Raw genomic sequence first — 6000 nt, 5'->3', positions numbered from 1 at the left:
GGGGTATAGTATAGAAACAATCCTTCAAATCTATAATAATCTTATAAGTATCCTTTGGGATTGCCATGGGTGAAGGCAAGCCAGGCTGTAGGGCCCCCATCAGTTCCATTGTCGCGTTAACCTTTCTCAAATACTGTAACAGCCTCCATTTACCTGACTTTTTCTTTATAACAAAAATTGGAGAATTCCATGGAAAGTTAGAAGGGGCCACATGTCCCAAGTCCAGCTGTTCCTGTACCAGCTGCTGAACTGCAATGATCTTTTCTAGAGAAAGAGGCCACTGTTCAACCCATACCGGTTGTTCAGAGAGCCAATTTATGGGATCAGCATGAGGGGGAGGGCAAACGACAGCTCCCGTCAAGGGATACCCCAATCCTTGTCTCGTAGGGTGAGACTGGGGTTGGAGTGGCTCTAGCTCCCCCTGTGTTGCTCGCCATAGTCCCCTAAAGGGGAGGAGGCCTTGATCAAGTAACTGCTTAGTGACCGCAGCACTAGGACTAAACATATACACTCCCATTTTTTCCATGATATCACGACCCCATAAATTAATTGGCAGATGATCCAAGACAAATGGCTGAAAATGACCAGAGTGCCCTTCCTCATCTCTCCAAACAAGGATCGCACTGCTCTGCTGTGGGTCAGTTGCTTGCCCAACCCCCTGTAGGGAAGTCATAGAGGTTGTCAGGGGCCATTGGGCTGGCCAATGTTTTTTAGATATCACAGACACATCTGCTCCAGTGTCTAATATTCCTTTAAAGGGCTTTTCTTGTATAAATATAGTCATCTCAGGCCTCTCTTGTTTTATGCTTTGTACCCAATAGATATCAGAAGATCTAAATCCTCTCTGTCCACATGGGGAATTAGCAGTCTCCCCAGGAGGTAAAGGCACAAGTATTAATTGTGCTAATTTTTGACCGGCTGGGATCGATACCACGTGTTTCGGGGCAGAGGCCATAACTTTGATTTCTCCAGTAAAATCCTGGTCAATTTTGCCAGGTGTAATCTGTATCCCTGTAAGGGCTGAGCTACTTCGCCCTAACAGCAATCCAGCCACTCCCGGGGGAAGGGGGCCGAAGACCCCCGTGGGGAGAGCTTGTGTCCCCATCTCTGGGGTCAATACTGAGCAGGTGGAGGAACAGAGGTCCAATCCTGCACTTCCTGGGGTGGCACGGAGGAGGCCGGAGACTGATCTTGGGGGGTTGTTAGAAGATGCACTTGTGGCCGAGAAGAGGGAGGGACTGCCCCATGGTTTTGCGGGGCCAGGGGCTGGCCCCTTCTCCAGTTTCCCAAATACGGGCGGCCATTGCGATTTGTTGCTGACTTGCAATCTTTAGCCCAGTGCTTCCCTTTACCACAGCGTGGACATGTGCCAGGTGATTTTTCTCTCTTTTGCCTGGCCTGGCATGGGCATTGCGTCATCCAATGTCCTAATTGTCCACAAGAAAAGCAACGCCCTGGGGGTCTAGCATCCCGAGAATGCCGCTGACCTCTATATTTTAGAGACTCAGTAACAGTCTTTCCTTGAGGAGCGGCGGCTAAAGTAAGGCCTTGTACATGGGAGGGTCCAATATCAGCACACAGTGAAATAAAGTCCGTGATTCCTCCCTTATTCCTATGGGGTCTGATAGCCGCCTGACAGGCGGCGTTGGCATTTTCATAGGCTATGTGTCTAACTATACTCTTCCTTGCATTCTCATCTTGTACTAGGCAGTCTGCAGTCTCCATTAATCGAGACAAAAATTCTAGATAAGGTTCATTCGGTCCCTGTTTAACTTCTACTATATTTTTTGTACGATTGGAATTGCGTAACTTTTTCCAAGCCTCTCTCGCCGCAGCATTTATTTGTAAATAGGCCTCCTTTGCATAACCCAATTGATCTTCGGTGTTTTTATAGGTTCCCTCTCCTAACAACTGATCAACAGTGTAAGGCAGGTTCTTAGACCTATTTGTTTCAATTTTAGCCCGACACTGTGCAGTGAACTCTGTCTCCCATAATAAGTACTCTCCTGCACTAAGGCATGCTCTGGCAAGCCGCTTCCAGTCATTTGGGCATGCAATACCAGCACATGCGGCCTCCAATATTACTTGAGTAAAAGGGGCAGTTGGCCCATATTGGGAGCAGGCATTTTTTAAATCCTGTAATAGTTTAACAGGAACAGGTTGATGGTATACTTGTTCATCATGATCAACTAAACTAGGGAAGCATCGAGGCCCTGAAATACCTTCCCTCTCTCTAGCAGCCTGAGTCAGGTTTAATTGCGATGCACTGTGCCTGGTTGTAGTGCCTGTTAAAAGGGACTTGTTGCTAGGGCCTTTAGGCTTGCCTAAAGTTTGAGAAAGGGATTGAGGCCGTAAGGCTGCAGCCGGAGGCGGTGGGTGTGAGGGGTAAGGTTTAGAATCAGACACCATAGTGGCCTGAGGGTCATATTTCTTTCCTACTTCTGGGGGGGCTCTCTGCTCTGTCCCCATTTTCAATAGAAGATGTAGCATTTCTTCTAACTTCTTCTCTATCGTAGCCACCCGGCCCTCCAATGACTCATCATAACTTTCCTCCTTGGTATTCAAACCTGAATTCTGATACTCAATATCTACTGGTTGTTGTTCCCTTTTCAAGATCTCACTTAGACTCTCTTGGGCTGCGGCATATGGCTCAGCCTCAGGTTCTTCAGAAGGGTCCTTTAACTCATAAAGTTCCCTTAATTCAAGATTAAGTTCAGCATTTTCATGTAGAGGATCTATGTATTCACTTACTAAATTCCATACAGTAGCAGCCTCTATTGGGGTCTTTTCGGGGCCATATACATCATAATAATCTTGAAATCTTTTTCCTATCCGCTGCCAGGCTTTTTGGAATTCCTCCTCTATAGACCTCGGGCATGCCTCCTCGACAAACTGTAGGAAGCTCTGAAGCACCCCTTTTTCCACCCACGTTCCGTGGGCTTCAAATAGGCCTGTTAAGATCGGTAGAAATAACCCATGGCTATTAGCTTGACCCATAATTTTTACTCCTGACTATACTCTCTTAATAGTCCTACGATGTGTTACTCACCACAGGGAGGGGTCCTTCACCTTCGTCCCAGATTTTCAGGGTCCCTGTTCGGGTGCCAGATGCCGGGGCCAACCGGCAGCAAACCAGGGTTCGCAGATTGGGGTTCCTGAAATAGGGGACAAGGACTAGGAAGAAAAAGAAGAGAGACAGACACACCGGGTCCGGGATGTCCGCAGTCCAGGCAAAGACTGCCGAGACTGCTGCGTTTATTTTCCACTCCCCCTTCTTCCCTCCTCCTCTCCCAGGGAACCTCCAGGTGTTACATTCATATGGTAATTCTCAGGTCATTTACATAGAATAGGGCCAGAAAGCAATAAGACAATATAGCCATCGTCTGATGCAAGTCAAGGTACAGTTTGATTCCACTCTGGCTCCCAACAATTTTTCAATTAGCTTCCATTAGTTACAGGAGGACATTTCATTATTACATGTTTATAAGTGTTTACAATAGATTCTTTTTGCATTCCCACTTTCACTCTTTCTTTATCCCCTTCCCAAAACAATTCCAGTGGGTTTAATTACTTTATTTTCATAGATGCAAACTTTAACCATAGTTCTTTATGCATATTTTCTGTCTCTTTTTCATCATCTTTTGATTTCTTCCTATCACTCTAGAACTACTTCTCTTTTTTTAGTTTTCATCTCATTTGATTTCTTTTGATTGATTTATATTAAAACAGGAACATTTTCTTAATTGTGTTATATCAAATTCTCCTTTTCTCTCTTCCCTTTGGGGATATATACTCAGATTGCATTGCAAGCTATTTCTCTTCTTCTTGCAAGGTGATTATTACTGGCTTTTAGGCTCTTTTCTGCTCATTTACATCTTCACAGCGCTTGACCTCCAATTCTGTGGCTTTATCTACCATCATGTTTCTATCAGGCATCAATTAGATTTCCCTTGACTGACTCCCTTTTCATTGCTTCTTGGTCAGTGCCATACTTGGATATGGCCACAAATCTACTTCAAGGTAAATGCTGAAATTGTTTGATTTGGATGTTAAAAGTTAAGTCAAACATTAAAGAATGCTGTACAAAAGTAGAGGGACTTATTTTAGAAATTGAAAGTAATGAAACAGAGGCACATAAACAAAATGAAAAAAATTCAAAAATATTTTAAAATCAGAAAAATATTGATAATTCAAAGTTTGATATGAACATACCTTTGAAGGTAGGTTGCATCTGGCTCAGGGAAGAATTTCTCTGTCGTATCAGGAGTCCATTCTCCTATTTATCAGAAAGTAGCCATCACATGATGGTTTTCAAAATGGAACATGTGATTTTAAAACAGTGGTTTAAGAACTAACCTTTGACTCAGCAATCCCACTCCTGGCATATATCCAATTGAACACAAACAAGCAATAAAGCCATCAGCACAACCATGTTCAAAGCAGCTCTATTCACTATAGCCAACATACGGAATCAGAAAGAAGAAAATGTGGTATAAATTTACAATGGAATTTTACTCTATTTGAAAGAATGATATTGCATTATTCCTAAGGAAATGGAAAGACACATGAAAACTGTAAAGTGAAGTAAATGAGACACAGAGAAACAAAAATTTCATGCTTTTCCTTATTTGTGATAAATAGAATGTAACAACAAATTCAAGTTTTTTACTTCAAAATATTTATTGTAGGGCTGGTAACATAGCCTAGTTGTAGGGTGTTTGCCTAGCATGCAGGAAGTCCTCAGTACCACATACTCAGAAAAAGGCAGAAGTGGCAATGTGGTTCAAGTAGCAGAATGCTAGCCTTGGGCAAAAATGTGTCTGAGGACAGTGCACAGGCCCTGAGTTCAAGGCCCAGGATTGACAAAAAAAACTTGTTAGAATGATGATGAACAGTTACATAAGTAAGGTAATGAGTACATTTTTTTACATTTCTTTTTTTAATTGACCCAAATCAAATTTATTTCCCTTCATTATACTATGATAAATGATCTATAGACTTGTAATGAAGATTTGATTAATATTTATAAATTGATTATGATAGCATATAGGTAATAATCACTGTGCTTTCTAAAAGTGGTGTGTTTATATGAAAGAATATAATATAATATACTTATTAAAAAGGATAATAAATCTACACTTATTATCATTCAAATTGGTTATAATATATATTCAAGACAAGTAGTTTTCAAAATATCACTTGAGAAAGACCTGAAAGGATATATTGAAAATCACTTTTAAATTAAGTGGACATTTGCTATTTCTTTACATTTCTTTTAAAACACTGTAACCCCCTCTATCATTTTCTTCTGTTTTCCAGTCCCACCCCCCTCCCCCTCCAGATTGCAAATTTCATTTCCAACATAGTGTCTCATGAGTATCATTGTGCACCGTTGTCCTGCTGTGACTGTGATTCCCTTTACTTCCATGGATCAGATAAGCTTATATAGAAGGAAAAAGAAAAACTAGAACAGAAAGAAAACATAGAAAGAATTGGACACAGGACATAATAAGAACCTCTTATTTCCAAGTCTTAGAATTCACAGAAGTAAACAAACACATTGGGATAGGCTGTATGCAAGTGGTTAAAATAAATTAACTGAAACATAATAGACTCTATAGAAAGTCCAAATAGTATAATCTTTTAGAGATACTAGGTCAAAGTCCCACAAAATCAACACTAAGAAATGAGTACATCCAAGTTAGTGACCAAGGAGGAGGGTGCAGAGGAAGAAGAATAGACCAATGAATGATGTGAATGATGTGAGGGGAGATGCAGTCAAGAATGTATATATATATATATATATATATATATATAAAATATATATAAATTTATATATATATAGTTTAAAAGTATAAAGGCAAAAATACTGAAAAGAGACCGTGGAAGCTAGAGTACATAGTTGGAACATGACTAGTTTAAACTTCTTGTTTATGGGTGATAAAAGCTTTAATGAAGATGGCAATGAAAACTGGAAGAAAGAACTGGACCCAGAAAACA

Source organism: Megascapheus bottae, chromosome 5 (assembly GCF_031878675.1).
Source record: "Megascapheus bottae isolate mThoBot1 chromosome 5, mThoBot2.hap1, whole genome shotgun sequence".
NCBI lineage: Eukaryota > Metazoa > Chordata > Mammalia > Rodentia > Geomyidae > Megascapheus > Megascapheus bottae.
This window is presented reverse-complemented; position numbering follows the sequence as displayed.